The following is a 26786-nucleotide window of genomic DNA, read 5'->3' as shown; positions in this document are numbered from 1 at the left end:
TAAGATCACATTTTCAGTTAAATAAAAACTGATTTTATATAAACTACATTTATATAAAAGAAAACAAACCATATTATCATATTCCCAGTTGTAAACACTATACATTAGATATATTCTTTTGTATATTTATCATCAATTCAGCATTATATAAATTGATCAATTCGTGCCTTCCCTTAAACCTCAACCCTCTTCTAAAACATTCTGCATGTATTCTTCCCACAATTTCCATTTTTCTATGTAATTTCCTCCAGTCCTTTTCTAAAGATCCCAATTCTAGTTCTTTTATTTCTGTTACAGTATTCAGTACTTCAAATGGAGTTGGCTTAGACTTTGATTTCCATTTTCTAGTGATTTTTTTGCCAGGCACCAGAATTAAGCTTAACAAGGCCTTAGTATGCCCAGACAATTCAGAGCCTGTTTCCCAGTTCAAAAAATAATTTCTTTAGTTGCACTCATTTGCTCACCCAATATTTCTGTCAGAGTACTCTGCAGGGAATTTTTGAAGTCTCCCAAATTATTACACTCCCATAACATATGTTCCCAGGGACTGCTTTCCGCGCTATCAAATCTCCAAAATTTGCCATCTATCTGAGGAAAAATTCTTTGTGAAGTCTGCTTAGGGTATAAAAGTACCTATGCTGTTAGGGATTTCCATTTATTAGACATTAGACAGGCTAAAGGGTAAAATAAATTGTGTTTCATTTATGCATAAAATACAGTAAAGCAGTAAGGAAAATAACCCTGCTGGCCAAGCATGGAAGACAGTTTAATAAAAAGAAAAGATAAGCATAAACTGTTCAGACAGAATGTTCTTTGCTCAAGGGAAAGATATAATCTTATCAGCTGCAGAATGTTCTTTAATGGAATGCTGCACATACAAAACAAAGCCTGAGACCAAGTTTAGAAAAAGTAAATAAAATACTTGACTGAAGCAATATAATATGTTGTGTTCAGGATAGCAGTTCAGTTAAGGTTAGTAAGTTTGTTCGACCTGTTACTTCAGAGAAGATGTCAAACACTCGAGCCTGAGTACAGAAAACCGGTCATCTAGAGAATATGTCAGTTTATGTTGTTCAGCACAATCAGATTATGATGTGCAGCAACTTGAATTGTTTATCAGTACTGTTAATGAAGACAGTATTCCAATATTGTGAACATCTAATAAAACCTTATTAAAGTAACTACAGTGTTTGGAGAATTCATTCTGAAAAGTGCACAAGACTTGGTCGATAAAGTAGAGACTGGCACCTGTTCAACACGAGCTTGGGTAATTAGGACTTTCTTTTCTCAGTCCTTACAGTGTTTCCAGCTAATTATGATACAGTACAGTAATATCAATTTTTACACTAACACTTGCAAGCAAAAATCCTAAATCTTCCAGATTTTTGTTGCATAGTTGGGAGCCATACATGTGTTTTACCATTGTTTCCTTGTGAATTGCTCATCCAATCTCCCTTCCCAATCTTTACTAACCTCCTCTGATTGATTCCAGTAGTTATTGTGCAATATTTTATATGCCCTACTAATTATGCCTTTTTTAACAGCAGGCTCTGTTCTAGACTCAGTTAAAAACTCTTAACAGAGCAGGTCTTTCACTTAGGATTCCACTATCCCTTTCTCCTATACTTGGATATCAATCCCTGATATGGAAGACAGTCTCTGGCCTGTAGTACAAATGTCTTTTTTATTTATTTATTTATTTGACATTTAACCATGTTTGTCCAACTGAGCACAAGCCCATTTTCAGTGGAGACCTGAGGAGAAAAGCTCCAGTGATACATATAAAGTTCTATTAAAAAACAAAAAGCAGAAAAAGCTGCAACAAAAAAGGAAAATATTTTTTACAGTAATAAAATTCTAATAACTAAATATGTAAGAGTTTTCAAGTGTGAGAGAGACAAAACAAGCTTCTTCCCATTCTGTTTACATTTCCCTCTCTAGATATTTACTCCCAATACCTTGGTTCCTGTGCCAGTTTTCTCCAGTAAATTCCAGCCTCCTCTTTTCTATTCTCTGTAGCCTGCCAGTTTTCTCCAGTAAATTCCAGCATCCTCTTGTCTATTCTCTGTAACCCTCATTGCAGTCATCCCTATTGGCAAAATCGTCTTTCTCCAATCTCATATTGGTTTAGTTCTTAGAATACTTTCTGCTACTTTATGAATGTAATATTCTTCTTGGCTTCTGTTATTCTCCATAAGAATCTACATCCAGTATTCCACTCTCTCCTAATTTCTTGAATTCCACCTCTTGCTTCATCTTCATCCCTTTCCACATTGAAGTATAGCTTTCTTCTTGTGTTGTGTTTGTGAGCCATAACTGTGTAGCTCTAAAATATCTCCTGAAATCAGGTAATCTTAATCCGCTTTGTTCTATTGGAAGGATCGACCTATCCCACTTTTTCCTTACCCTTTTCTCCTCCCAGATAAAATCCTTAAACTCTTTATTAATTACTATCCACAGCTTCTCTTCTGGTTGATAAAAATATGCCTGATTTGTATATAAAGCTAAAGGAAATTTTATTTGCTTATATTTTGTAATCCATATCCATAAAAGGGAGCTTTTGGTTTCTCAGTTGTTGTATTATCCATTGTTTAGTGTCCTCCCACATATCCTTAACTGCCATAACAGAATCTTTTTCAATCCATACTCCTAAATACTTGATTTTATCATATTTCCATAAATATGGGTATTGCTAGACCAATTTGTGGGTACATAGTTTACAGCTGTAGCCCTTGTTTTGTCTTTATTAATTTTATATCCCCAAAAGACTTGAAACTGTCTTAGGATGTTCCTCAATACTGAGATTCCTTTTCTGGTTTTATCAGGTACAAAATAATATCTACAAATAAAGCCAACTTTTCTTGATTGCCATACCAATTATATCCGTGAAATTGTGAGTCCCTTATATTCTTTGCCAGTGGCTTTAAATATAAAGCAAATAACGGGGAAAGAGAACAGTCCTGACTCTCTTCAGACAAAACTTGTTAGAAAAGAATCTTCCCACTTAATATTTGCCTCCAATCCTTCATATATCCTCCTAATTAATCTTGTTATTGTATCAGGGAATGTAAATACTTCCATTGCACTACTCATAGTTTCAACTTACTCTGTTTAATGCTTTCTCTGCATCAAGACCCACCAACAACAGAGGTATTTTCATACACACCACTTCCCTCTGGATTATCATTTTTCTGTTAATGTTATCAGATATTTGCCTCCCAGAAAACTAGACAGAAAACACTTCATAATCATGGTTTAAAATTGTAATGGGCCTATATGATGCAGGACCTGATTGGTCTTTACTGTCTTGTATTACAGCCACCACAGCTTCCTTCCAGATTGCTTGTGTTCTCCCTTCATTTAAAATACTGTTAAACAAAACCTTCCAGATCTTTATCACTTTCTTTTCTCCTAGCTTCCAAACTTCTACAGAAGTACTATCTATTCCTTTTGACATTCATGCAGATTGATTGTACATCACTGCTTTTATCTCATCTCATATTTTAACTGTTAATTGTTGAGCCTCATTTGCCTCTAACCTTGGCATAATTAAGGATTCCATAAATATTTCCATTTGTTCTCTTTCTTGATTTCTACATTTCTGTGCCTTATACAAATGTTCATAAAATTTCCAAAATATCTCTAATATCTCTACATGATCTCTGGTTATTTTTCTTGTTATAGGCTCCTTATGTTTGGCAACAACCCTTTCTACTTTCTGTTGCCTGAGTCATTGTACTAAATGTTTGTATGCTGTTGCCTAAGTCATTGTGTGTTCTGGAGTTATCAAAAACAGCTGCTTAACAGCAGTCTTTCCTAAACTCATACATATTATCCAGATACTATTTATTTTCTCTTTAGCACTCTGCAGTTGTGCCTGTTGTTCTGTGAAATTCTCTTTATTGTAATATATTTTAACCTTTGTCAACCAATCTAAATAATTTCTATTGCTTCTTAACCTTATTTCGTTTTCTTTTTTTTTTTTCTGGCCTTTTCTTAAGCTCCACTTTAATTTTATCCCACTCACTAGCTATAATTTCTGAAACATTTTCCATCTTCCTTTATAATTCTTAAATAATTTCCACTACCTGTTCCTTAAATTCCTTCTTTATAACAGGTAGGTAGGGAAGAGTCAAAGTCTCATGTTTGCTTCATTACTCTGTATTTTTTATCTTAGTTGTTATTTGTGCATGGTCTGAAATGGGTATTGGATGCGAGTCACAGATTTCAGTTAAATGCACTTGTTCCTCTAAAATAAAATTTTTGTATAGTCTAACCTAGTTATTGTATCTTGGGGAATAATACATAATTCTCTCAAAGTTTTTACTCCTGAATGCACATCTTCACTACCAAACATTTCATAAATTTCTTCAGCAGTCTATCCTCTTTTGTTATATGTTCCCATCTAGGTCCTCCAGATGCATCCTCATGTTGCAAATCAAATTCCAATTCCCACCTATTAGTAACATTTCTTGCTGAAAACCGATTAATTCACCAAAATTTTCTTAAGCTCCATAATAGCAGTTTTAGATGAAATTATAAATACATGCCAGCATAATCTTACTTCCGTGCCAATAGTCCCTTAGTAGCACAAATCTACAATTATTTTTTTCTCTCTGTTTTCTCACTAATGGAGCTCCAATAGCAATTAACATAAGTGCTGCCCTTTTCATTGGTCCTTGATACTCTCCTGAATATCCCTCCTGACATCCTTTCTGTATCGAATTCACATGCTCATTTCTTTCCACGTGGGTCTTCTGCAGCTTTGGTATTTGCACTCTGCATTTCCTAATATAATTTGATGTGCCTTCCTTTTTGTCTATACCTGTGAGGTCATTCATGCGCCAAAATAATATGTTTAGTGTAGCCATTATAATAAAAAGTTATTATTCCTATTACATATGATAGCTTTTTTAAATTTCTGTCTCCATCTTTTGTATTACCTGCACCCAGTAATATTTTGCAGGTTGAACTTTTCTACAGTTTTTTCTTGTCATGTCCATTTGAACCTATGTTGCATCTTACAAGACTTTTTTGTTTTAATGAAAACCCTCAAAAAACAGCCACAGAAACTATTAACTTAAAACAAACCCACCAAGTGATGTACATCTTCAAATAATGAAGTTTAACCCTCGATAGGAACAATTGTCCCAAATCAACAGTTAACATACACAGGCAAAACCTAACATAAAATGAAAGTTATCTATGCTAAAACATATGTTGCAGTCTGTGTACTTCCTTAGACTAATTGCTGTCTGTTATTATGTTATCTTTATTCCCCTGCCAGATGTGAAAAACAAGATATATTAACTTTTAGCTTTAAAAAAGTGGTCTGTTTTTTATTGCATACCAGTGAGTTTGTCACCACTGAAACCTAAGAATAAAATGTACATCTGCCCTCTGCTACATACTTCTCAAACTGAAGATTTTTTTGCCAAACAAAACCTTTTCATTAAATTCAATGTTTTCTTATTTACTTGCTTACACACACAGAAAAAAAAACTTATTAGATTAAGACAAGGATCTTAATCCAAACATTCACTTATACAAAAGTAAGAAAACACTCTGATGTACATTCTTATCTCACTGCCTCTGTTGCATCAGAAGCCTTTTCAGATTTCACTATATCTGACCTTCTTGGTTTGTGTAGTACTCCCATCTTATTTTCTTGCTTCTTTTCAAAAACATATAAATTCTGTTGACACTTGTTTTTGCTTTTACACATCTTAACAATTTATTTCTTTTAGCACAAATTCTCCAACTCTGATTAAAGGCAGGCTAGGGCTTCCCATCATGTCTGTAGATCTACCTACTTCCTGAAGCCTGAATTATAATAACACAGATGTTTGGACTCCATTTTTAATTATCACATGGGCTCTTATTTCTTATCCATTACTGTTGTAACACTTCCTTACCTCCTCATTTTAGATATTTGACTTGTGTTTTATCTTACGTCACTTTCTGTAGTCAATTATTTTACCTATGTCTTGTTAATTTCTCTTATACACATAGCCACAACTTTTGATTAAGGCAAGTCTGTTTCTTTTAATAACCTTCTCCTCGGTTCATCATTTTGTCTGTAAATTTCTGTAAAAATCTGTACTTTTTTAAAGAGCAAAGTGTGAGTAAATGACAGGTACTTTCAGGGCTGACTAATTTCTGAATTTCTTTATTACTGCTGTTTTTTTCCCTCTCATCTTCAGAATGTAAAAGAGCTAACTAAGTAACTTCAAGTCATCTTCTCCAGTGACATACAAAAATAAAACCAGGAACTCATCGTCCGAAGATTTATTCCAAAATAATAGCAGCAGCAGCCATAACAGCAAAGCTTTCAAGTAGAAACTCTTTTTCAATGCTTAATAAAAGATAATTGCATGCTTTAAATTTATACAAAAAGCCAGCCTATCAAAATACAATAAGAATCAGATGACTAAAGCAATTGAAATTTAATACAATCACCATAAAGCAACAAACCATAAATACTTGCAACTTAATTGCTCTAATCTTGTTATAATAATACACAGCCTGAACAATATGAAATTTTCTTACAAAAACTCGTTTAGTTTTTAATCCAAGTTTTAAAACAAGCCCTGAAGTAATTTATCCATGTATATTCTGCCATCTCAGTTGTATTAATCAAATCACCCCCATGTACCAGGATAAATTTTTTGAAGAACTGTAAACTTAAATGTGTGTTCCCTGCCCATAGATAATACATGTTTACATAGAGCATTTGGCTCAATGCTTCTATGTATGCCTGACAAATGTGAAGTAAATCGTTCTTTTGACTTTTGATAAGTTTTCCTTAAATAGAAATTATGACAGGCCACAGAGTTTGCAACATAGATGAACATTTTCAGTATAACATGTAGTATAAATAGTAAACTTAAGTCTTGTTTAATGATAGGGTGCCTAAAAAGAATTGTATTAATTTCAGTACAAAAAAACAGTCACAGCAAGGGTTGGTGCCTTTTTACTTTATGGTGGAACTACTTATATTGTTTTGATGTATATCTTTATAACATAGAAATTGTTTAAGATTTTTCTCTCTTTTAAATATAAATTTCGACATTTCACCCACAGCATTCTTGGTATCAAAATGTGGCCACCATATTGCTCAGTTCTTACATATAATCATGTCACATCAGTATGCCTGTTATACTTCATAATGTAACCAGCATGACCAGACTGAAAAATATTATCATTCCTATTATTGCTAAGCACATTACTATTAGCATATAAGTAAGGCATCCCTAGACCTTTCACACTCCCTTAATACTGACTATCTTGTAGTTTCAATCAGTTGTGTGTTGTAACCCGTAACACAAAAATCTTTAGCCATATTATTCAGTTCTTGAAAATTATCTTCACAGGTGTTCAATCTACTGGCTCTCAAAAATTGACTCTCTACTACACTTCTATAAGTATGTCTAGTGTGCATACTATTGGAATGTATATAACGCATGGCCCGGACATCTTTCCTGTAAATCATAGTACCAAATTCCTTATTATTAAACAGAATAGTAATATCCAAAAAAATGTGTTCTTTCTTTTAAAAAATTTAAATCAAAGATCAGAAAATCTGTAGTATTTTGTAAATGCGCAACAAATTCATTCAAATTTTTTATGCTCCCAGTCCAAATGAGAAAAAATATCATCCACAAAACATTTAAAATACACTAAATTCTCATATCTAAAAGTTGTCACATCATTATTAAAAATGTAATTCTCTTCCCATTTATATAATATTAGGTTAGCAAGTGGGGTGTCCATGGCTACCCCAGTTGTTGATGGAATAGTTCTTTATTAAATAAAAATGGATTATCCAGCACTACTAGCATAGAACATATAATTTCTACTTTAGTGGCTGAAAAATTACTATGTAGACAAATATTATCTTATACATTGTAAACCAAAATCATTCAGTATAACTGTAAACAATGATTTTATATCCGTTGTATCTAAGATAAGTTCATGTTTGTCATTACTATGCGACCAAGCTTTGACAACTAAGAAAATCATTTGTATCTCTTATAAAACTCTTACTATGATGCAAAAGAGGATTTCTGTAGTTACCCATCTATTAGAAGACACAGTTGGTCTTATAGGTGGCACGGTCATACTCTTATGTAATTTGGGCAAGCCATAAATAATAACAGGATTCGGAGTATACAAATAATTATAAACTTCAGAGGTACTAGATCCTTCCATCAGAAAATCATACAGGAAGTTTTTTTACTCTGTCAATAATAGTATTAACAATTAACCTATCTACTTTCTTAAAAGTATTAATAACAGTTAATATGTTATACTTCCATTCATTATAAGATTTAACATCCATAATAATCTTCCCTCCTTTGTCTGCTTGTTTTATCATTATATGTCCTTATTTAAACAGAGATTATGTAAGGCTATTCTTTCACTATGACTAAGATTATAGAATCTATTCTTGTTATTACCTTTAAAATTCAAACAGTACTTATCTTGTTCACACATGCTCAGAACAGCTTTCACAGTGGGCGTACTAACAGGAATAAATGTACTCTGTGTTTTAAAATTTTGAGTAACAGTTTGAGAATCATTCTTATACATAAGTTTTAAATCAGTATTATGAGCAAATAATCTAAGTTCTGTCAGTGATTCACTAATATTTCCTTTGCTTGATGCCACAAAGGAGAGACCTTTATCCAATACTAATAATTCAGTATTAGTAAAAGTACATCTGGAAAGATTAACAGCAGTTAAAACAACAACACTCATGTCTTCATCTGTTTGCTCCTTGTTAGGTCCTACCTGCATGAAGGTTGATCCCATCTGTGCCGCTGCAGTTAGCCCAGTTCTTTCTTTGCGTTGACTCTTCCTTCTGGTTTTTTCTTCTCCCTCTGGATTGTTGCCATACCTGTATAGGCAGTTGTAACTGGAACCGGCTGTATCTTAAAAAAAAGAGTACTGGTTTGTCAGCAGTTGCAGTAACTTCATTTGCTGAAGCTTGATTCATTTCAACAGTTCTCTTTTCTTGTTGGGAGACATTATCTGGTTGTTCTATAAATATAGAAATAGTAGCAAAACTATCCAAATCATATACAGTTTTACTACATTTTGTTGTTTTATAATTGGCAGCCACAATATCTATATTGCAGTTGGAAGGTGCTAATCTATCTATCATTGCTGCATCTGTAAAAGAACTCGCAGATGGTAACATTGTATCAGCAACAGATGCACCTAATGCTGACTTCACCTGTCTTGTTCTCCTCAGCCAATGAAAAACATGGTTGTTCTTGAATCTTTTGTTTCTTTATGGCTAGCAGTTTTTCTTCAAAGATTTTAAGTTTCTTTAACATTTCACTGTACTCATTAGCTATGAGGTTAAAGTCAGTAGAATTAACTAATTAGTCTTCCAAACCCTCAGTCTTAGCAGATAATTCAGTCTCGAGTTGCAAGAAAAAATCATTCATTAAATGCATATAGTCACCGCTTAATTTGAGATTCAGTTCCTGCCATTTCCATAAAAGCTCAGGATATTTATTGCCATTCGTCAGCATTATAGTAATTCTGAGCCTTCTAGGCACACTACCTAACTCAAGGTATGTACAGAAACTAAAGTACTGCCATTGCAAATTTTAAGCAATTCTAAGGCACAAACACTTTTCAGTAATTCATTCATTTCATTACTATTAGTAAAAATATTCTTGATGTGTAGCAGTTTGAATGAACCTGTCAATAAGATGGTATAGAGGTAACTTGCCATGATTGCAGTGCACAGAGTGATCATTTGAAACCGAGATAGAGTAGTGGTTAGAGTCCCAGCTTTACATGCAGGCATTCATGGTTCAAGTACCAAGACAGGCAAGTTATTTTCACCTTACTGGCCCTCTTCAAGAGAAATTTTCATGTGTAGATAAGAAATAGAAAATTCACCCTGGGGATCACTCCAGTGGTGCTACTCAACAGAGGCACTGGGAACTAAGGTCGGGTAGCACGATGCCAGGGTAATCCTATGGGCTAGGCTTGTAAAGGCTCCAGGGCCATTAGCCTAGTACACACCTATGAACCTATGATTAGTACTAACCATCAGGAAATTTTGTAACTTCTCTGGTACAGAGGCATTATAGCCAGGAGTAGCAGCATATTGAATCAGCATGGGAGGTCTGGGCTGTGACTCCATATGGCTGGCAGAATTAGACATGCTTCCAGGAGCAAGCAAAAAGTATGAAATACCAAAACAAGAAGGTCTCCTGGATGCGAAAGTGTTCCAAAAATAAAGAAAAAATGTGAAACATGCAAAAATAAAACCAGGAACTCAACATCCAAAGATTTATTCTAAAATAATAGAAGCAGCAATAATAACAGCAAAGCTTTTGAGTAGAAACTTTTTTTCAAAGCTTAATAAACAATAATTGCGTTCTTTAAATTTATACAAAAAGACAGCCTATCAAAACACAATAAAAATCGCATGACTAAAGCAATGGAATTTAATACAATCACCATAAAGCAACAAAACATAAATATTTAAAATTACTTATATGTATTGATCTAATCTTGTTATAATAATGTACAACCCAAACAATATGACATACCTTTTCTTACAAGAACTCATTTTTAGTTTTTAATACAGGTTTTATACTATTTAGATTGTTCAAACCAGGTGCTACATCTGCCCTGAAGTAATTTATCCATTTATGTTTTGCCATTTCAGTTCTATTAATTACGTCACTCCCCCATGTACCAGGATAGATTTTTTTTTAGGCACCCTATTACTAAGCTAGCTAGACTTTACGTTTATTATGTATGCTACGTTATACTGAAAATGTCATCTATCTTGCAAACTGTGTGACCTATGATAACTTCATATATAGGGAAAAGAAATGAAAAGTTAAAAAAAAAAAATGATTAGTTCACATTTATCAGACATACATAGAGGTGTTGAGACAAATGCTCTATGTAAACACATATTATCTATGGACAGGTACATAAACTTAAGTTTAGAGTTCTTCAAAAATCTGTCATGCTATACGGGAAGGGGTGATCTGATTAACAGAACTGAAATGGTGGAATATAAATGGATAAATTACTTCAGGGCTGATGTACCACCTGGTTTGAATAATTCAAATAGTAAAATACCTATATGAAAAAACTAAACTTGAGGTTTTATAAGAAAAATTATGTCATATTGTTTGGACTTATAACAAGATTAGATCAATAGATAATATAAGTCGTTTTAAGTATTTATGGTTTGTTACTTTATGGTGATTGTATTACATTTTAATTGCTTTAGTCATGTTTTTTTTGTATTTTGATAGGCTGATTTTTGTATAAATTTAAAGCTTGCAATTATTGTTTATTAATACGCGGAAGCTTTACCGTTATTGTTGCTGCTTCTATTATTTTGGAATAAATATTCGGACATTGAGTTTCTGGTTTTATTTTTGTGTGTGTTATGTTTTTTTTTTAATTTTGGAACACTTTGGCATCCAGGAGATATTCTTGTTTTGGTATTTTCTCTAGTGACATGCAATAATGTATTACATAGTAAATTTTCTTGTGTTTCATGTAGTCTACTGTCAGTAAAGTTTTGTATACAAATCTTCCCGTTTTCTGTTAGTTGTGTATGCAGGTAAAGAATTCCATGTGTTTGCAGTTGCCCCATTATCTAACTGAAAATTATACTTTTGTACATCCAAACGTACAACTTTTGAAAGCAAATATTTTATTCAGTTTTGCAGATAATGTTTCTTCAGTTTTGTATATAATCGTGTTTGCCACCATCTTATGTTATGATACTTAATAAATAACACAGAAACAGAAAATGTGGTGTATCCTTCTTGAAAGATATAATCAAAATGAGAATTTTCTGAAAGAACCGCATACCACATATTGTGCAAATCATTATAGCTAGCTCATTTGTATTAAACTATGTACCCCATGTCTAACATGTACATTAGAATTATTTAAAATCTTGAGAAAAGATATTAGGAGTAGCAGCAAGGGGCAGTGAAGTATTAGTGGATGTTCTTTGTGTTTCACTGTTGCAGTCATCACCTGTGGGTTATCCCTGCTCTGTCGCTTGTAGACTGACGTCAGGTTGTCAGTGCTATAAAGCAAGGCAGCTGACACCATTACATCAGTCTTTCTTGCCGTGGAGCCCATAGCAGAAGCAGTTTGCAAGTCTGCTGGTTGGTAGCTACCAGAGCTCAGATAACATCTGAAAATGTCTAAAGCTAAGTACCCCATTGGGGGATCTCTTTTTCTTGCACTAACCGATGTCTGAAAAAGTTAACAATTGTCTTGCCTGTGGAAAGCAGATCCCACACTGAGACTTCCATTCATACTGCATCACTTGTATAGGCCCAGACCGTGAAGTTACCCGTTGCCGGTTCTGTGCCCTCTTTAACATGAGAACCATTCATCTTAGAGCTCTTTTTGTAGACAGGTATTTTCATCCTCCATCTTCACAAATGGTGTCAGTCAGCCAACAATCCGTAGAGCCTCCAAGAAAGCATAGGGACAAAGATAGAGACAGACCACACAAGGCTAAGCCTTCCGACGACTCTTCTGCTAAGCAGGTCATCAGTTCTCTGGAATTCAGTGAGGCGCTTTCACAGCCCCTGATGCCCGGCCTCTACTGAGACCCTTTCGGAGTCTGGTATGCAACAGAAATTTTCTTTGTCTTCAGAGCCTTTGGTTTTCTCTGCCTTGGTTGGGTCCAGAGCCATGACTCAGGCACCAGCATCCAAGGAGGTCCTTCCCACTACCGATTCTAGTCAGAAACCGACATCTTCACACCCGACTACCATTTCTCTCAGACTGATGAATACTGTTAGGCCTAGAAGCTAGGCCACCCCTAGAAAATCTACCTCTAGCCACCATCTTACTCCCACCCCTCCACCCCAGGCCCAGATGCTTAAGATGGCAGAAGATCTCATTTCCCTTATCAGGGGCAGTCAAGCCACAACTTCTAAAAGGAAAATACACCCTTCTCCTGAACTATTGACAGAACAAGATTCTGAGGAATCAGATTATTCAGATTTTGAAAAGGAACAACAACCTCTAACTGCTTATGTGGATTCAGATGCAGAGGAATCCATCCCATCTGCCTCCCCACCAGAGGACCTCTCCTTTGGGGAAACCCTCCACACCCTCAGGGAACATTTCCAATGGGAATTTCAGGATTTCCCTCAGTCTAAGAAAAGGCTAAGAGAATTTCTAGCCCTACCCCAGCACAGACCCCTTGCCATCACTCCTATTGCAGAAGTGGTGGATGATGTTTTCCATGAATCCATTTTAGCCCGGATGCCCTCCTACCTGCTCCCAGTAAACCAGACAGGTATTACAGAGTACCAGACGCTCACAAATACCTGTACAGAAATCCTGCTGCAGACCCAGAGGTCATTACATAGGCACCCAAGGGAGCCAGGGCTAGTTCTGAAAAGAACGCTACTCCTTCGGATAAGGATGCCAGAGGTCTGGACAGACAGGGTAAAAAAGTTTACACCTCTGCAACCTTAGCTATTAGAGCTCTCAACTGTCGGTTCCATATGTTAAAATATCAACAGCACACTTTGTAACTATTAAAGCAAAAGATTTCTACCTTTCCTGGCTGTGCCAATTCTAAGGAGTTAGCAGATTTATTGCACTCTACTTGTCAAGTAGTAAGGCACTCTTTACACTGTGGATATGACATACTAGAAGCCTCTAGCAGGACAGCAGTGTCTGGCTCTGTCATTAGGAGACATGCATGGTTGAAGTAACAACCTCTACCGGATCACGTCAAGTCTAAATTAATTGATGCATCTTTGGATAAAGGCCGCTTGTTTGGTGAACAAGAAGACGTGCTTAAAAAGATGGATGACAAAGCAAAATCTATGGCAAAAACTCTCAATGACTCCCTCTCCCCCCTCTGCCCTCCTTTCACCCAAAAGCTCGGAGGAAGGCTGTCCCTCTGCAAAGAAAATTGGCTGTCTGTAACAAAATGACCAATGGGTCTTAAAGATCATTTTTCAGGGATACAAATTCACTTTCAATGAACTCCCAATTCCCAGAGGGTACCCAGACTTACCTTGCAATCAGTGGGCAGAGGCATTAAAACAAGTCCAAACCCTCATAGCCCAGGGGCAGTAGAACCTGTCCTCACAGATCAAACAGGCAAAGGCTTTTATTCCAGGCTTTTCCTTGTTCCCAGAAAGGAGGGGAAATGGCGCCCCATCCTGGATCTGTCCATTCTGAACACATCCCTGGTGGTCCCCAAATTCAAAATGCTAACCCTGCAGCAGCTGCTGCCTATGCTGACAAAAAATGGATGGTTAGTGACCCTGGACCTAAAAGATGCATACTTCCATATCCCCATAAGGGAGTCCTGCAGGAAATTCGTGTGTTTCAGAGCAGGCTCACAGCACTTTCAGTTCTCTGCTCTTCCTTTTGGCTTATCTACTGCTCCCTTGGTTTTCACCAAATGTTTGGCCCAGCCATAGCATTTTGCAGACAGAAAAATATACAGATTTACCTTTATCTTGATGACTGCCTCATTCAGGCAGAGTGCAAAGAAAAGCTGCTTCAGGGCCTACACTTTGTCAAAACCCTCCTAACTTCCTTGGGGTTCACCATCAATGAGAAGAAATCAAAGCAAACTCCCTTCAGGAGGATAATTTTCCTGGGAGCACTCCTGGACACAGCATACCAAATGGCCTTCCTATCCCTAGAAAATCAGAGCTTACTGCCTCTCTACTTTACCCAGCTGGTATCCAAACGTCACCTCACAGCGAGGAAGTTCCTACAAGCCTTGGGGTACATCGCTTCTTGCATCCTTCTAATTCCTTTGGCCAGGCTTCACATGAAGAAACTTCAGTGGTTTAGAAAGAACCTTTGGTGTCAACACTCACAGCCTCTAGAGACCTCCCTCCCGCTGATCCCCTGTATAAGGGCTGAGTTTCTTTAGTGGGCAGGGGCCTGTGCCAAGAACCAGGGTCTCCCCCCTTCATCCACCACCCTACTGGGCAGACCATCACCACCGATGCCTCAGACATTGCTTGGGGCACCCACCTAGCAGAGAGTTGTACCCAAGTTCTTTGGAATGCCCAACACCTTCCCTTGCATATCAACCAGAATGAAATGATTGCAGTGCAAAAGGCTCTGACATCCTTCCAACCCCACCACAGGCCAGGAGTTCTCCTTATCAAAACAGACAACACCACAGTAATAAGGTACATCAACAAACAGGGAGGAACACAATCTTACCCTCTGTATAGGCCAGCCATGAACCTCTGGCTGACTGCCTCCTCCATGGGATTACACCTAATAGCCCAATACCTACCTGGGATCAACAACACCCTGGCAGACCACTTAAGCAGACACTTATTGAACCCCCATGAATGTCAGCTCCACAAAAAGATCTTCTTGCAAGTCACTCAAGGTGGATCTCCTTGCTTCGCACTTCAACCATCAGCTAAAGAAATTCTGCACCAGGGAGTATCACCACCTGGCATGGAAGGTGGATGCCTTGACCTTCCCCTGGAACTCTCTCTTTGTGTATGCATTTCCCCCTCTGCCTCTTATTCCCAAGGTGCTCATCAAGATAAAGGAGGAGGGGCCCAAGGCTATCCTTATTGCTCCAGATTGGCCCAGACAGCATTGTTACCCCTTGCTGCCCAGCCTGACATCACAACCTCCCAGGCAACTTCCCCAGATCCCAAACCTCGTGACTTAAGCAGGGGGGAAATGGTGCACCCAGATTTGCAGACTCTCAAGCTATCAGCATGGCTGAAACTCCCAAGGTAAGCAAGGGGCTTCTGCTAAGCAAACAGGTCCTAGACATTATCACAAAGGCCAGAAGGCCCAGCACCAGAAAATCTTATGCAGGGAAATGGAAAAGATTCTGCTCCTGGTGTCAGTCTAGAAGGGCCAGTTCATCACAACCTTCTGTCCCTCTTATCCTGGACTATCTAATGAAATTACTTAATAGTGGCCTCTCCTTCTCTTTGGTTAAAAATCCATGCCTCAGCTATTTCAGCTCATTTTAATACAGACCAGCCCCTGTTCTCTCATCCTTTAATTAAACAATTCCTCATAGGGGCTTCTAATATCAGACCTCCCAGAAGGCCTCCCACTCCAGCCTGGGATTTAAATTATGTTTTGGAAAAACCAACCTTACCACCCTTCAAACCTGCTGCTTCAGCAGAACTGAAATTCCTCTCCTGGAAGACTGCTTTTTTGCTAGCTATCACCTCAGCCAGAAGGGTTTCTGAACTTCAGGCACTGATGGCCATTGAGCCCTTCATCATTTTCCATGCAGACAGGCTTTCCCTTAGGAATAACCCCCCCCCTTATGCCTAAGGTGGTATTTAATGTGACTCTCAACCAGGCCATTCACCTGCCCACCTTCTTCCCTAACCCTCAAAACAAGGGGGAAACAATTCTGCATTCTCTAGATGTGCACAGACAGCTCAGATACTACCTGGACCATACTAAATCCTTCAGAAAACCGGACCAACTTCTTGTCATTTTGCCCTAGGGGCAGAGGGAAGCCCATTTCAAAGCAGACTTTTTCCAAATGGATATCACACTGTATCCATTTCTGCTACAGATTTCATGGGAAACCTCCCCCAAAGTCTATTCATACCCATTCCACTAGGGCAGCCTCCACTTCCACAGCATTCCTCAGAGGAGTTCTCACCAGGGACATCTTGGAAGCTCCCACCTGGACCTCAGTCCATACCTTTACAAACATTACCACCTTCTTCTTTTCTCTAAGGCTAGGGTGGGGTTTGCCTCTGCAGTGCTGCAGGGCTTGCTTACCCATGCCTAGGTCTCTAACTAATCCTGCCACCCCTCTCTCCAGCTTTGAGAATCCTCCTACAGGTGATGACTGCAACAGTGAAATATGAAGAACATATTGTGTACACTTACCATAAATGTAGATGTTCAAGTGTATTCACTGTTGCAGTCCTGGTTTCCCTCCCTTCTTCCCCCTTATATCCTCTTTCATTAGGGAGACATAAGCTTCTTGGGGTGGTTGTTATCCATCAGGACCACTTTGCCATATTTCCTGGGGTTTCTGACTGGTTAGGGCAAGAAAAACTGATGTAATGGTGTAAGCTGCCTTGCTTTATAGCACTGAAGACCTGACGTCAGTCTACAGGCAACAGCAGCTGACACAGAAAAACATTGACTCTGGTATTCGAGCCGGCCAAAGGCTACCATAGCAGGGATAACCCACAGGTGATGACTGCAACAGTAAATACACTCAAACATCTACATTTATGGTAAATATACACAACTGTACTTTGCAGAACCATCCCTTGCTCATGGACCTTGTGTTTTTAATACATACAGGAGGCAAGGAAACATTTACTCCTAGGCACAACACAGCAGTCTTAATGGAAGGAAATTTATATGAATTTTTAAAAGGGTAATCTTTCAAAGGAGGTACAAATGTTTATTGCGAGTCTGCCCAATTAATCAAAGTTTATGTCTCAGAATCCACTGTACATAAGAACTTCACCTTCAAAGAGAAACTTCTTTATTTTTCATATCGAAACGTTATTCTCCAAAGGTTCAAAGACTTAAAGGAATGTTAGTCTGTTATTGTAAAGATACTGAATAGTACTTCATATCCCTTTCTTGAAATGTCATTCTTTAAGATTCCAAATAGTATTTAATTCCCTTCCTAGTGCTGATCAACTTGCCATAGCTGCAGCAAAAGATATTGATTGGCTTGTCCGTGGCAGTTGTAACCACTTAGAGAAAATATATGGATAATGTACCCACGCTTGTATGACATTTTTGCAAAGAAGCTTCATTGTTCAAGTTTTATTACCATAAGGGTATTAATTATTATGTGCAGTCTTTGTCATAAATTAACTATTGATTATGGGTGCACTACATGTCTGCAACGTTTGAGCTAGTGTCTCAGTAGCCTGGCAACATTATCTGATAAATGGCACATATATGTATACATATTGTTATAACGTATACTTAAGCTCGAATGTCATATTATGAGCAAGAGGTACAGAAAAATATTTTTTACAAATGGATAGCACCCCATGTGGGGAACTCAAACAGCCCCTTTGGTTTATTATTTAGAGGGCAGTACTGCTTAGTGAGTGTGAGATGTTTTAAATTGCCTCATAGTGATCTTACTTTCTCTGGGAGGCTAAAACTGAACTATCCACCAAACTAACATATGGATACTACAGTCTTTGCTGTCTTACATATATACAAAGCAAATAAGAAAACATGAACAATTGCCTTCTTTAGCTGTTATACTTGAGTGATTTGAGCAAGTGACAGTAAGCTGCTGATCACTAGGATGCAGGATTCTGATTTACGAACTTGCGAGAGTAAAATGCCCAATATAAAATGTTGCATCTAGTCTCATTAAACATCTGTTTAAGGCCTTATGTCACTGCATATTTTGTGTTTTACATTAGCTGCTACTTTTGTTATGGTGATAAGGCAAATGTGTCCCTAAAAGATCAGCCCTGTCCAAATTATAGCTAAAATTTGTAGTCTTCTTGTTTTGGTTGGTTGTCATTTTAGCCTTGACATGGGTTCTTTGATTCATTAGCTAGAGAATAAAGGTGAATAAAAATGTTTAACTTTTGCATTTTTTTACAGTATTATTACCATTATTGTTAACGTTATTATTATTATTTTACAGGGAGGGGTAAAAAAAAATTCCCTTTCATGGCTAGGCTAAGTGCCTATATAAGGCTAGATGTGCAACCCAAATGTGATATATAGGGGGTGATTTACTGACTACCTCTGTCCATCAGAGATAGGCAACCAGACCAGAGTGAATTTCTGATTACCCATCCATTGGACCAAGATGTGTTTAAATAGAGATAAGAAGAAACATTGTTTCAAATGGATGGGAAGTCTGTTCCACAGAATGGTAATTCTCTAAGAAACATAGCTGTCTTTCCAACATGTCCTATTTAAGTCACAAGCAAATTTTGTTTGTTTTGCAGATTTTCAGTAGGTTTATCAAAATAGGTTTATAAAAACAGGGTCCAGGGATGCCTAGTATGCCAGGCAAAGATCACCTCTCAGAAGTCTGTATGATACCAAGTAGAGAGACAGGGCTTTCAGGCAATCAACAAAGGACATTGTGTTTACTCTCTGTATCCTTTTGTAAGGAACCTTTGTGGACATTCCAGCTACTGCATGTGTCTGGTCAAGCATCACACCTCTCAGCCACTTAGAGCAAGAAATCTGGGCAACACAGTACATAATGATTGTACAAAGGCCCAAAAATAGGGACAATTTTTAAATATTGCTCTTATAAAATTGCTAGAATAACAGGTTTCGCATTAACATACATTTTCTGAAGGATATGAAGTCTGAAAATCAAATGTCTGTCATTATTTTATGACTTCAGTCCTCAATGATTTGCCAGAAAACCACAATTCTGTGAGAAATAGACCAAAAAACTGAGGCAAAAACATGGACATTCTGCAAAAATCTATATAGTTGAGAGGTATATCAGGCATATACCAAAGGGTTCAGTATACTCTATAATGGGTCTCATGAGGGCCGAGTACAGTGGAATGATGATCTGTCTTAGACCTAGATTTTCCTACTACCTTGGACATATGTTGGTCAGATTGTTAATATGTCTGAGTTCCCATATCCCTGACTACTGAATCAACTTATAGGGGTGTTTTATTGATGATATAGTTATCCATGGTGGCCAACTTCCCAAAAAGGTACAGTAATGCATTTCTTGGTATTGAGTTTTAGGCCGTGGCTTTGATACCAACCAGTTTTCTGTGTTAGACCTTCCTGAAGGGTGTTTGCATCTTGGATGGTTCAATGACTGCTCCCAGTTTGCAGTCATCTGTGAACCTGGTTAGCCATAGGTCTTTGACATTGGCTTTGACATCTGAGAAGTAGATGCCAAAGAGGAGTAAGTCTAGCACAGAGCCCTAGGAGACCCCACTGGTGACTGTCTCTCTGTGGAGGTGGCCTTTCTGATTCAAACTTCCTGGGTCCTATCAGTGAGCCAGCTAGCTATCCAGTATGTTATAAAGGGATTTATACTTAAATCTGATGTTGTCATTTTCATTCATTCCTCAACATATGAGTTCAGATGCAACCCATTGATCTGATTCTGTCACCTTCTGTAGATTCTAAGGTGCAATTCTCGAGCACCTCCTTCACCTATAATGCCCCTGGCCACTGCAATACTCCAGTTTTCATTTGCCACTCTTCAGGTTCAGATGGGATTATGATCTCTCAAGCTAGGGGTGTTAATGAGTGCAATTTAAAGCTTACTTTATTCCCTATCCATTTTATCTATAACTTTTTTTGAACTGTAATATCTCCCTTGCCCTTTATACCAGCTCTTTTGGTATTCTTTATCTACCATAGTTCGTAGTTTTCCCGTACTCACTTTCTCCCTTTTCTCAGATCTACCATTGTTGGTATTTTCTTTTTTTCTCTGATATATATGTTGTTGTTGTTGTTGTTGTGGTGTCTTTTCCCGGTTAGGGGTCGCCACAGCGGAACTCCGGTCTGCTAATGATTGGCAGTAGATTTTTACATGCCGAGTTGCCAGCCCTGACGCACAACCTTCAACTAAGGTATGCCCATTCATGCATGTCTCCACACAGAAGATGCTCTAGCTGAGAATCGAACAGGACAACGTCTTACTGTGAGGCGACAATGCTACCGCAGCACCACCACCACAGTTTTATTTATATATATATATATATATATATATATATATATATATATATATATATATATATTATATATTAGAGTTATGTTTCATTTAGTATTTGTTAGTTTTTGTGTAACATTAGTCCTTAGACCTAGCTAACTTTGCTTATTGTTGTTTTTTTCTAAATTATTCCAGTATGGCCAAGTCCAAGCCAACTTGATTCAAATAGTGCACTTCCTGTGGGGGTAAGATTCCCAACTCTGATGCCCACAGGGAATGCATTTAGTGGTTAGGGCCAGCACATCTGGACACTTCTTATTCTATATGTTCGGCTTTTAATGTTAGTGCTCTTAGTGACAAGCAAAATAAGTTGGTTTTGAAAGGCCTCCTCCTAGCGTCAGCATCTTCTACTATGACTTCTCATTAGGGGCTCAAACTCTCTCTCAAAAGTCTAAGGAATCCAGAGAACATCGTCCTCTCACTCCGCACCTCCTTCAGAGCTGCCTAAAAAAGCATCTAAGTCCTCAGATCTGAAAGCTTTGGATCTGAAACCATAGTTAGTCTCATCTCCTCAGCTTCAAGCTCCAAGATTTTCTCCAGATCCGACATTACCATAGTTAAGGTCTCCATTTTTATAAGAGACACCAAAAAAGCTATCTAGACCATGTTCCACCTCATTATCCATTAGGTAATTTTGAAGTCTCTCTGAAGTGGAGGTGGTTAGGATGACAAAAGTTCCTCAGGATCCAGATCCAGATGAGGGTCTTGCCATCTCTGTCTCCCATTGGATCAAGGAGCCTAAGGCCTTCTTTTCAAACTGTTGTCACTCCTTCTCCAATCCAGCCTTCTGTTTCAGAGTCATTGGATCCAAGGATTCCTAGAGTCGAGCTGTCTGATCAGAAGTTTCTTGTTTCCTGCACTCCAACGATATCCCTGATCCCATCAGCTCCTACTCTCTCGAAGTGTCAGCATTGGATGCAAAGGGCAGACCTTGACTCTGAAGCTTTCTGTGCCATCACTTCCCCTTGGTGCTAGATAGCTTGGCTACAACTCCTCCATCTGAGTGGAGGGTTGAGGAGGGCTCAGGAGTGTCTGCTTCAAGAGCCTTGGCTCCTAGTAGTCTTTCCTTGGTCTCTTCTGGTCCTTCTGCCTTAGAAGTAGTGGAAAGGTTTTCTCTCATCTGAAAGTAGCCTCAACTTTTTCACCATTGGATCCATCCCTTGTTGTCCCTATGGATCCTGTGCTTGAGTCTGCTCATCTGCCCCTCAGGGACAGGCAGCCCAAATGAGCTTCTATCCAGTTCATAGGTTCATAGGTAGATACTAGGCTATCTGCCCTAGGGCATTTATAAGCCTAGCCAGAGTGTATTTGGCTTCTGCCTCCCTATTAGATTAGCCTACTGTGCCTCTGTAAAGTAGGTCACAGAAGGTACCCTTTTAAGATTAGTTTACTGTGCCTCTGTCTAGCAGGGACACAGAAGAGATCCCAGGGGTGAATTTGCGATTTCCCATCCACGCTTCCAGATTTCGCTCGAAGAGGGTCAGAGAGGGGCTATGTCTAACATGAATTGGGATTCTATTCCAGAGTGAGGGGAGCCTCTGGGAAATGAATCTGCCCCTCCAGCATGTCCTATTTATTTTTGTGCTGAGGTTTAGGTCCCTGAAGCGTGTCGCTCTAAGGGACTTGGATTGTTTGAGGTGGAGCATGTCCATTAATTCTGGGTTTGACATGGCTTTGTACGTCAGGCATAGATCGCCTCTGAGTAGGCGGTAAGCAACTGAGTAGAGCTGGAGTTTCTTTAGTCGAGCTGCATAGGACATCTGTTTGTAGCCCATGATCCTCTTGGTGAGGTACTTTTGGGGTCTCTCCAATTGCTGCAGGTGTCGGGTAAGGTACATCCCAAAAGGGGCATTGTATTCAATTATGGTCCTGATGAGTGATGAGTAGAGGGGCACAATAACCTCTCTTGATCTAGATGCGAACCCTTTCGTGATAAGGTGGGCTATATAGAAGGTCTTTCTAACCACTTTGGCAACGTGATTATCAAAGGAGAGATTACTATCTATGTTGGTCCCCAAATCTCTAATTATTTCTTCCGTACTTAATGGATTACCACCTATGTGGTAATTTGTGGGCACCTTGTTTTTCCCAAAGGGGATGACTATGCACTTTTTAGCATTTAGCTTGAGGCCGTGTTTTTTCCCAAAGGGGATGACTATGCACTTTTTAGCATTTAGCTTGAGGCCGTGGCTCTGGCACCAAGCATCCGTCTCTGTAAGATGCTTTTGGAGGATGCTTGTGTCAGCTGGAGATTCGATTATGGCCCCCAGTTTGCAGTCATCTGCGAACTTTGCCAGCCATAATCCTCCCCGTGTTAGCCTGAACCTCAGAGAAGTATATACCAAACAAGAGAGGTCCCAGAACTGAGCCCTGTGGGATGCCACTTGTAACTGGTTTGGATTCGGACATGGCACCTGCGATTCTGACCATGTGGGTTCTATCTCTGAGCCAGTTTGCAACCCATCTTGTGATATAGGGGTTGATATTTAAGCTGGTAAGCTTATTTATGATGCCCGAGTGGGGTATTGTGTCGAAGGCTTTTGCGAGGGCCAGGTAGGCTGTGTGGACTACCTTGCCCTTATCTATAGCTTTGGTAACTGTTTCAAAGAAATCAACTAGGTTTAAGAGGCAATATCTGCCCTTAACAAAGCCGAATTGGGTAGGGTCCAGTGTCTGGAGGCTCCCAATGTCTTTATTTATGAGTTTCATGATAATACGCTCCATAGCTTTACAGACCAGACTAGTCAGGCTTATGGGGCGATAGTTTCCGGGGTCTGTTGTGGCACCACCTTTGTGGAGCGGGACCACTGTAGCTGTACGCCATTCTTTGGGTACATATCCTGTAGTAAGGCTAAGTTTGAACAGTGACTTAATGTGAGGGTTCAGTTCTTCTTGGAGCTCGTGTAAGACACAGCCTGTGACACTGTCCAGTCCCATAGATGATGCGTTTTTTGCTTTGGAGAGGGCAGCTTTCACCTGTGCATCTGTGATGTCAGGGAGGTTACATTCAGTTGGGATAGGCATTTGCTCCTTTGGGGGGGGAGTTTGTGCTGAATCTGTCTGCCAGGATGTTGGCTATGTCTGCAGGTTCGGTATATTTTGTACCGTTATGCAACAATTCAGAGTATATCTGGGAGTTTCCGCCCATGTTCCTGACATAACTAAAGAAGGCCTTGTGATTATCTTTAGTGTCTAGGGCAATTTTTCTTTCGAAACTGGCCTTTGATGATTTTATGAGGGATCTTGCTAATACTGAACAGAGATGCCTTCCCTTTTTGGGATTTTGCTCTGTCATGTAGTAGCTTCCTCCTTCTGTTGTATAGCTTATTTATGGCCGGGGTCCACCAGACCGGTCTCCTGTTTTTGGAGGAGTGAGTCTTGGTTTTATTTGGGATAGCACGATCCATGCATTCCTGCAGGTGCTCATAGATTGCATTTGTAAAGGATTCTGCAGATTGGGCTGTATTATCCTCTGGCCCAGGGGCTTTGAAGGATTCCACCTCAGTCTTGAGAAGTGCAAAGTTGGCTTTTGAGAAATTCTTTACAGTGATTTCCTTGGCTGGGGGTGGGGACAGGATATGGATGTCCAGGGAAATTTGTTTATGGTCTGATCTTACCAATGAGGGGTTTACCTCTGGTGTGGAACATAGAGTCCCCATGTTGGTGATGACCAGGTCCAATATGTTGTTCCCTCTTGTGGGAGTAGTGACCAGTTGTTCCATTGCGTTAGAGATTATAAATTCAAGGAACCATTGGGCGAGGGTGTTTGGGCTTGAGTATTTTTCCCAGTCAATGTTTGGGTAGTTGAAGTCACCCAATAACATAGTGTTTGGAGAGACCTTCATATTCTCCAGTGTTCTGAGGAATGCCAAGTGGGGTTCCTGTAATAGGGAGGGTGTTCTGTAGCAGGCTACAAACTGAAAGGCAGTTTTGTCCGCTGTTAGTTGCACATGGATGGTTTCCGATGCTTCGTGCAGTGCCACTAACCTGGAGGTGTAGGTATCTTTGATGAATATAGATACTCCCCCTCCTTTTGTGCTTCGGTCCGAGTTTTGGGGCCGAAACGCATGGTATGAGTTATAACCTGGAAGTGCTGGGGTGCTCTCAGGAGCCTTGAACCAGGTTTCTGTTACTGCACAGGCATCGATCTTGTCCATATTGAGGAGAGCCTCGAGTGCGTGCATCTTGAGGTTTAGACTTCAGGCATTGAGTAGCATTACCTTTAGTTTTTTTCCCACCCAGGAACTCCCTGCCTCTTCTGATACCTCACCAGAGATCCTGCTGAGGAGGTCCCTCAGAAGAGGATGTGCAAGAGGAGGCACTTAGATTCCCTGCAGGAATCTTCCCTGCAGGAATCTTCCCTGCATGAATCTTTTATGGAAGACACCAATTTTGATGAAGGGGAAGGGTCCCCCAGACTAAAACCTGAGAACATCTCTTTTGGAGACATTATAAAAATCCTTCACCAAAAAGGTGGTTGGTCTTACCAAACTCCCTCTCAGGAGGAGTCGGTGTTTTTGGAAGCCTTCAGGTCTGGACCTTCTATGTCTTGGGTTACTACCCCCCCCCCCCTGCAGATGAGCTTATAGATCTCGTCTCCTGCAGGGCATGGAAGGAACTGGACTCTACACAACCAATTCCCAAATGCCCTAATAAAATTTTGAGTGCCCCTGCTGATAGACAGTACTGGACTAAAGGATTTCCTGTAGATGCCATGGTTGTGTGGCAGCCACCAAAAAGGAGCTCCTCTGTCTGCCCCTATAACAAAGATTCTAGGGTGTTGGACAGGTTTGGGAAGGGGAGTGTATGTGTCAGTGACATTTGCCCTGCATTCGCTGAACTACCTGGCATATTTCATCAGATTACAGAAGGACTTGATAAAAAAACTTTATAATTTTGCCCCAGGGTCCAAGCCCGCAGAGGAGCAGAAGTTTTTTTCCTCACAACTGGCCACCCTACAATCCATTACAAATGCATCTATAAGATTAATCTTGCATACAGCTGAAGGTACCTCAAGGGTGGCCAGTTCAGGCATAACCATAAGGAGACATGACTAGATGTCATTTTGAGGAACCTTTCAAGGCATCATTCATCAGTGCTCCTTTTGATGGATCTTGCTTTTTGGGCCCACTATAAAAGAGACACTTTCCCACAGCAAATAGGATGGAAAGACCTTGTCTGCCATCAGAATCCACTTTTTACCCTGCAGAGACCTTTCTCTAGGAATAAACATGGTGGGAAGAAGATGTGGTTCCAGAAGTCTCAATGTCCTTTTCAGGAATGACTTGGAGATTTTTACCCCAGAGGTGAGGGGGGGGGGGTAGCTACAATGGTAGACATTGCCCACGTGGCAGATGGGGTCCACAGAACCAAGAATCTCGAGATTCCTTCTCGGACAGGTCCTTTCAGCACACCTGAAAGGTTACTTGGCTTTCCCTCTCTGGAGGCAGTTGGGGGGCAGATATTGCTGCACCTAGATGCCAGGATAGCCATCACAAAAGATTCTTGGGTTCATAGGATCATATTCAGTGGATACTTTATTACCTTTTCCCAACCGCCCCTAAAGAAAAGAAAATGTCTTACCGATATTCCATCCAGTCAGAGGGAGCTTGCAGATATAGAAATCCAAAAGCTGCTAAACAAAAGAGCCATCCAAGAGGTCCCTCTAGACTATAGAGGAGCTAGAATTTACTCAAGGTTCTTCTTAGTGCCAAATAAAACAGGAGGCCTGAGGCTTATACTGGATCTCAGTTTTCTAAATCAGTTTGTAAAGAATTCCAAATTCCGGATGGTCACATTTCAGTCCATTCTGCCTTTCCTGCAGAAGAAGGGCTAGATGTGCTGAATCGATCTTCAAGATGTGAAGTATCATGTCAGAATGAACAGGCACTCTCAAAGGTATCAACACTTCTGGCTGGGAGCCAACCATTATCAGTTCAGAGCTCTGCCTTTCAGTCTCACCACAGCCTCCAAGGTGTTAATCAAATGCATGGCAGTAGTAGCAGCTCACCTCTGAATGCTCGGATTTAGAGTGTTTCCTTACATAGACGACTGGCTTCTTACCTCACTG

The sequence above is a fragment of the Protopterus annectens genome, chromosome 9.part0 (genome assembly GCF_019279795.1).
Source record: "Protopterus annectens isolate FY-2018-M chromosome 9.part0, PAN1.0, whole genome shotgun sequence".
NCBI lineage: Eukaryota > Metazoa > Chordata > Ceratodontiformes > Protopteridae > Protopterus > Protopterus annectens.
The sequence above is the reverse complement of the archived record's forward strand: the minus strand, read 5'-3'. Positions refer to the sequence as shown.